This window comes from Tinamus guttatus, unplaced genomic scaffold (genome assembly GCF_059628265.1).
Source record: "Tinamus guttatus ecotype Peru unplaced genomic scaffold, ASM5962826v1 Tinamus_guttatus_pri_ptg000272l, whole genome shotgun sequence".
Lineage (NCBI taxonomy): Eukaryota > Metazoa > Chordata > Aves > Tinamiformes > Tinamidae > Tinamus > Tinamus guttatus.
In genome coordinates, this window is record NW_028288806.1 from 428,606 (window position 1) to 436,116 (window position 7,511).

Sequence of the window (7,511 nt, forward strand, 5' to 3'; positions counted from 1 at the left end):
TCAGCCTTGAGATTAAACTGGAGTTTTTATAGAAACAGACCTGTGCCCTCGTGATATTCTGAAACATTTTCTTTCTCCTGGATCTTTTAATGAACATAGGGAACAAATGCATCCATCTTCCTCTGACATGAAGTTTGAGCCCTTATTTTCTCATGTGAGTGATCTGAGCTGGTCTTGTATGGGTTTTGGTTGTGGGGCTCAGCATACACTTTTATTACTGAGGCTAATGCAGAATTCTGCTGCTCAGCTCTCTGAAAATGAAGGGCGGGTATGAAGACTTTTGTAGAATTGACATGATCTGAAGTGCTTTAAAGTTTCCAAGGCTGAAATTCATCTTTCTTCTTACCATTTCTAGTTCTGCCAGGCAGAAGATTCAGTGATGTGCAATCACAACCTACCATTTAAAACAACTACAGAATTCTGCCTTGTCTGCAAAAAATGCAGAGTTGCAGGGAGTATAGAAATGTTTTGGGATCCCAACATCTGTAGAGGGGATGCCAAACAGGAACAAGAGACGTTACTATAAATCCATTGATGCATGATGGATTTGCAAAGGATAAGCAAGAACTTAACAAAACTGTGAATTACATTTCCTGGTTCTCTGTGTTCTTGAAGTTCCTCATTGTTTCAGACTCTAAACTTGGTGTGGAAGTAAACATTGTGAGTAGCTGGCCCTTATTCCACGCTGAAGAAAAAAAGATGAATATTCTTATGGTTGTAACCTCAGTGGGCATATCAGCAGTCCAGCCTGTTCTACATTCCCTCCAAAGAGCAGAAAAATCATTAAGTTAAAATAATTTTTTTTTTCATTTCTCAATAGCTGAGCCCAGGACTTGACTCCCTTTCCTACCTCCTTCATGACTTCAGTTTCCCTTTTGGAAAATGCCTGGGTTGTGCTTCCTGCCTACCATGGCGACTAGCACACAAAGTAGGACAGAAAAGCAGGTCTCTCGAACTCTGTAATTGTTGTTAGCCCATGCCAATTGTGAGTGCGGTACAAGAAACAATGTTTTTGTACTCTTTTGCCACAGAATCTAATAATGACTTGGCCATGACACAAGAGGAGAATCTCAAACTGCCAACATTACTAGGATGATGGATACTAAGCAGATGGTGCACAAAAGACCTGCACATCTTCCAGTGAGAATTGTGCCCTGAACCGGTGTGTTTAAATACATGGAAGTGCTTGATTACAATCTCAGATAAGCCTTTTTGCCTGTTCTCACATCAAAAGGGGGTTTGAAGATCTGACTCAGGATGAGTATCTGTATGAGCTGTACTGGAAGCACAAATTATAGCATCATAGTTACCTTCAGCTAAATCAGTCCCTCAGCAAGTTTAAGTGAATTAGGAGACAAGCTAACCCAGCAGCGGAGAGGGCCTGTTACCAGTGTCTTGTCCTCCTTGCAAGACAGGAGTCCGTGGGCAATAGGACATGTCCAGCAGACACCCCACTGGATGGAGTTAAAAGTAGATTGGCAGCAAAGGAGAGGCCGGCAGAGCAGCAAAGAAATTTAGCCCAGTGTGGGAGACTTACAAGAGCAAGGCCGTAGTGACTAAGATGGAGAAATGCCATGAGGTCTCTGAGTTCATTTTCTGCCTGAGCAGGAAGAGCCCTTCAAAGAGCATGTTGTGTCTCCACAAGATAAAGGGACAAACAGTTTCAGAGTTAAGTATCAGAAAGGAGTAGGAGCTGCAAAACTCAGATCTGGCCAGGTCCTGTACATCAAAAAAGCTGGATAGAGCAAGAATGTTAAGGTTCATTCCCTGATAAGTATGGGTAACTATTCTCTCATGTCTTACTTGCAAATGGCATGTAAGAGAAGCTTGGTTTTGCATATGTAGAAAATTCATAGGAATTCCATCCTGAACTTCAAACTCATGTTTAAATTGGATTTATTTTCTCTCCTAGCACATTTGTTGCATGGAGTTCATATCTCTCTTTCACTTAAATCCTTTATCTAAAAGACCTGGAAATATTTGAATTCAGGGAGAGGAAATGACTTCAAAGAAAACTCAGTAACTCCTTAAGAATGAACCACAATGATTAGGAACATGAGAACAACCAGAGATGGAGAAAAAAAGAGTAATACATATGATTATTATTAAACAAGAGGAATATTCCAGATAAGCAAATCCTGAGGAGGGAAAAGAAAAAAAAAATCCCCAAGCCATAAGACAGAATTGAAACAGTTGAAAAAGTAACTTCTTTCACCTAACTGCTTTCTCTCTTCCTTCATAATAGTTGGAAAGAAGTTTAGATCATAAAAAATAGATGCTTATGAACTGCTTTACTGACCTTCTTTTGTATCATGAGACAATTTCTTTCAAATAACGTGTTTTGGAGAGTGGAGACATGAGAGATATGTAAAGACTGGGCTAATTCACAGCATCATTAAATATACTGCAAGGATTATTAGAAGTGTCTTTACTCTCTTCGGCATCTGTGCCACCCACTGTCTGTGCCAGTCAGGTCTGTGCTAAAAAGTGAGTGTTGTCCAGTACGAATAGAGAGATGAAAGGTTTTCAGTCCTGCATGCGTTCACAGCCAGTAACAGAACTGAGAAGACAGAGCTTATAGAATCATAGAATCGTAGAATGCTTAAGGTTGGAAGGGACCTCTGGAGATCATCTAGTCCAACCCCCCTGCACATGCAGGGTGACCTAGAGCACGTGGCACAGGACTGCATCCAAGCGGGTTTTGAAGATCTCCAGAGAAGGAGACTCCACAACCTCTCTGGGCAACCTGTTCCAGTGCTCTGTCACTCTCACTGTTAAGAAATTTTTCCTTAAGTTCCTGTGGAACTTTTGATGCTTCATTTTCCGGCCGTTACCTCTAGTTCTGTCGGTGGCCACCACTGAAAAGAGGCCAGCACCATCCTCTTCACTGCCTCCCTTGAGGTACTTATAGACACTGATTAGATCCCCTCTCAGCCTTCTCTTCTCCAGGCTGAACAGGCCCAGCTCCCTCAGCCTCTCCTCATAGGGCAGATGTTCCAGGCCCCTGATCATCCTTGTGGCCCTGCGCTGGACTCTCTCCAGCAGCTCCACATCCCTCTTGTACTGTGGAGCCCAGAACTGGACACAATACTCCAGATGCGGCCTCACCAGGGCTGAGTAGGGGGGCAGGATCACCTCCCTCGACCTGCTGGAGATGCTCTTCTTAATGCACCTCACGATCCCATTGGCCTTCTCGGCCACGAGGGCACACTGCTGCCTCATGGTCACCTTGTTGTCCACCATGACGCCCAGGTCACTCTCAGCAGAGCTGCTCTCCAGAAGGTCGGTCCCCAGTCTGTACTGGTGTCTGGGGTTATTCTTCCCTAAGGGCAGGACCTTGCACTTGCCCTTGTTGAATTTCATGAGGTTTTTCACTGCCCAGTTGTCCAATCTGTCCAGGTCCCTCTGGATGGCAGCGCAGCCCTCTGGGGTATCGGCTACTCCTCCCAGTTTTGTGTCATGAGCAAACTTGCTGAGGGAGCACGCTGTGCCTTCATCCAGGTCATTGATGAATAAATTGAACAGGACTGGACCAAGGACAGACCCCTGGGGGACCCCACTAGCCACAGGCCTCCAACTAGACTCTGCACCGCTGATCACCACTCTCTGGGCCCTGCCATCCAGCCAGTTCCTAATCCACCTCACTGTCCACTCATCTATCCCACACTTCCGGAGCTTGCCCAGGAGGATGTTGTGAGGGACGGTGTCAAAAGCCTTGGTGAAGTCGAGATAGACGACATCCACTGTTCTCCCCTCATCTATCCAGCCGGTCATTCCATCATAGAAGGCTATCAATCAGGTTAGTCAAGGATGATTTCCCCTTGGTGAATCCATGCTGACTACTCTTGAGCACCTTCTTGTCCTCCATGTGCCTGGAGACAACAGTCAGTATGAGCCATTCCATCACTTTTCCAGGGACAGAGGTGAGACTCATTGGTCTGTAGCTGCCTGGGTCCTCCTTCTTGCCTTTTTGAAGCCTGGCGTGACATTGGCTTTCTTCCAGTCCTCCGGCACCTCCCCCGTTCTCCAGGATCTTTCAAAGATGATGGAGAGCGGCTTAGCTATGACATCCACCAGCTCACGCAGCACTCTGGGGTGCATTGCATCAGGGCTCATGGATTTGTGGGTATCAAGTTTCCTTAGGTGCTCTCTGACCCAATCTTCCTCTACCTCGGGCAAGTCTTCCTTTCTCCAGGCTTCTTCTCTTGTCCCTAGGGCCTGGGACTCTAAAGGGCTGCCCTTGCTAAACACCAAAGCAAAGAAGGCATTCAGCAACTCTGCTTTTTCTGTGTTATTCGTGACCAGGGTACCCACCCCATTCACCAGCAGACCCACATTTTCCCTGATCTTCCTTTTCCTGTTAACGTATTTGAAGAAGTTTTTCTTGTTAACATCCCTTGCCAGATTGCGTTCTCAACGTGCCTTAGCTTTCCTTGTCACATCTCTGCATTCCCTGACTACGTTCCTGTATTTCTCCCACGGGGCCTGTCCTTTTTTCCACATTCTATATACCGCCTTCTTCTGCTTGAGCATTGCCACAAGCTCCTTGCTCACCCATGCAGGTCTCCTGCCCCCTCTGCCTGACTTCTTACACACAGGGATGCACTGCTGCTGGGCGTGGAGGAAGTGCTGCTTGAAAACTAACCAGCTCCCTTGGGCCCCCCTTCCTTCTAGAGCTCTAGCCCATGAGATTCTTCCAAGGAGGCCTCTGAAGAGGCTGGTTGGCCATCCTGAAGTCCATGTTTGCAAGGCTGCTTACCTTCACATCTCCTACAAGTCCCTCTCTATTTGTTAGCACGAGATCCAGCAGCCCACCTCTCCTCGTTGGCTCCTCCACAACCTGTGTCACAAAGTTATCATCAACTATTATATCAACTAGTGAATGTGCAAAAGCACAGGTGACCTTGTCCATGATGGAATTTCACTTCGTGCACAGGCTAACGTAACCAGAAACGCCCTCAGCTTTTCTTCCTGTTGGGAATAAACCCCCAGCAGTCATCCTCAGCAACTCCCACAGTGGGCTGTCCTAGAGAGATGCCTCAGATTGCTGGGAGCATTCTTGCAGGATGCAGGATTCCAGCACACTGCGCTTTGCAGAGGCTTTCCCCACTTGCCAAAGAGAGCAGGGCTGCCAAGGGGTGGCAGAAGGAGGCTTCATTTACAAGTTAGTGTGAGGTCATACTTGGTCTCAATAAACTCTTTTTTTTTTTTTTGGCAAGACTTCGAAAGGCATAGGGTTGTGCACAACAACAGGGTTTGGGATTCTTGTGGACTTGCAGGCAAAGAGGCTCTGTTAAGTATGGAAAAAGGACGCCTCTTGACGAGATGTGCCTGATTTCTCAGAGCTGTGGATATTGCAGTAAATTAATGTTCTAAAATTACAGCTGGTAACTCCACGGGAGAATTGAAACATGCGTTTTTTGCCAAGAGAGAACTGTGAAGATTCACACCTACAAAAAAGAAATACAGACACTAAGTCTGCAAACAAAGCACAAAACTCCCACTTGGAGAATTTTTTCTTCGTCTTAGTCTGGCAGTTTTCATCTTTTTTTTTTCTTTCATCTTGTCTCAGTCCAGCAGTTTCCATCTTTTTTTTTTTTTTTTTAATACTTTGTCTTGTCTTAGTCTGGCAGTTTTCATCTTATGCATGTTGCCAGCTCCAAAGTGTACACATATCTGTACCCTCAGGCAGTGACCCAAACAGCTGAGAATGAGGAGGATTTCTTTACAAACCTCAGCCAACTCATGAACCAGTTCCCCACCATTCCGGTCACTGATTCCATTCCTTCCTCACCCTCCACTGGAATCCCAGGTAGGGGATTTGCAGAGATTGGAATCAACCTTTGGAAGTTGAAAAGCCAGAAAAAGCTGGGCAGGATTTTTTTACAAGCCTGTTCAACATTGTTCTGCCATCAGCCTGGTCTCCTTTTCCCTCCTAAGATCAGCAGGATAAAGCTGGGTTTTCCGGTTGCATTGTGACTTGCTTAGTACTTCTGCCTAGATCCACCAGTGCTCAGATCACTTGTTCATCACAGCTTTTATTTTCATAAAACATAAATTATAAGGTGCCAAGTGAGCTAACGGCTCAGGAAGCAGAAAGAAAATTTGATAAATCCAAACTTAATTGGCTTAAGTTGCTATTTATGCCATAGGTCAATAGGATCATTTGCAACTGGTTGGTGAAGATAGTATTTCAACAGTCTATTTAAACTAACCTCAGTTCTTCTTCACCCACAAAATCCTACAGTATTTTCTCTATATTGAGAGCACTGCCATAATGATGCTACATTTAGAGGTAGGAGGAGGTAAGAATGAGACCACAGGGTCTGAAGCAGAGGAAAAAAATGAGATCTGATATTACCTGTTATAGTGGCCCTGAAGTATTTACCCTACAAACCCTATCTCTAGCCATGCTATATGTGGAGGGCCTTACTTGTCCTTAGAAGGTCCTACATCAAATCATTTCAGTATCAGCCATTTGCAGAACTTTCTGAGTTTCAGAAATTATTCAAGCAAGAGGTGTTTATGCAGGTTTGTAACTATCCACCTAGGGTGCCATGACTTAGAAGCAATTGGAGGAATTTGATCAAAGAAGGACCTCATTGCACTCTGTGCATTGACACCATCCTTCCCCTACTTCTGTCTGTTCTGATTCGCAGTTCATAACAAGAAACATTGAACCAAATCTTTGCCGTTGCTAACTTGCTTAGGGAAACTCTGATTTTCTTTAAATTTTCTTAGATCCAGGTATTATTTATAGTTTTCAGCAGCATACATCGTCCTTGTGGTCTGTCTCACCAAAAAAAAAAAAAAAAAAGTGCTCAAGACAAAAGAAAGCCCTTATTCCTTAATGTCCAGACTCTTAAAGAAAGTCACCACCCCATTAAAGCAGTGAGCTGTCCACAGGTTCTCCCCTTTGAGAGTGGCTGATCCAAAGAGATTTTCCTTTAGGGAGACACATACACACACACACACACACACAAAAGCCCACTCTGGTGAGTGACAGAGACCTGTTCCCCTTCCAAACTATTCACCCTCTTAGATTTGCCTATTTCTCTCTCCCATTACACCAACAAGGAACTCTTCAATCCTAGCTTTTGGTAGCACTGTATGTCAGGGTACTTGGCACTCAGATCTTCAGAATGGGGTTACAGGTTTTACTGGTTTATATTTACATTGCCCAGAATGTCCCACATCATATAAACATTTACCATTTCCCTTTGCTGAACACAGAATCCTTGACAAGAAGGAAATTTCACTTCCACTTCTCTTTAATTAGTATTTTGAAGAATATACAAAAGTGAAAACTCAAGGCAGCTGGTAATCTCTCATAACCTGGCCCAGTACACATTAAGAAGAGATTTCACCTTAAAACATTATATACAGTAGTATATTTCACATAACACATGTAGCTGCTGAAACATTCATTAGAAAGGACACCAGATCAATCTGAGCCAAAATAAACAGCCTCTACTGAACTGAGTGAGAATTGTTAACTCTCGATGGAAGGA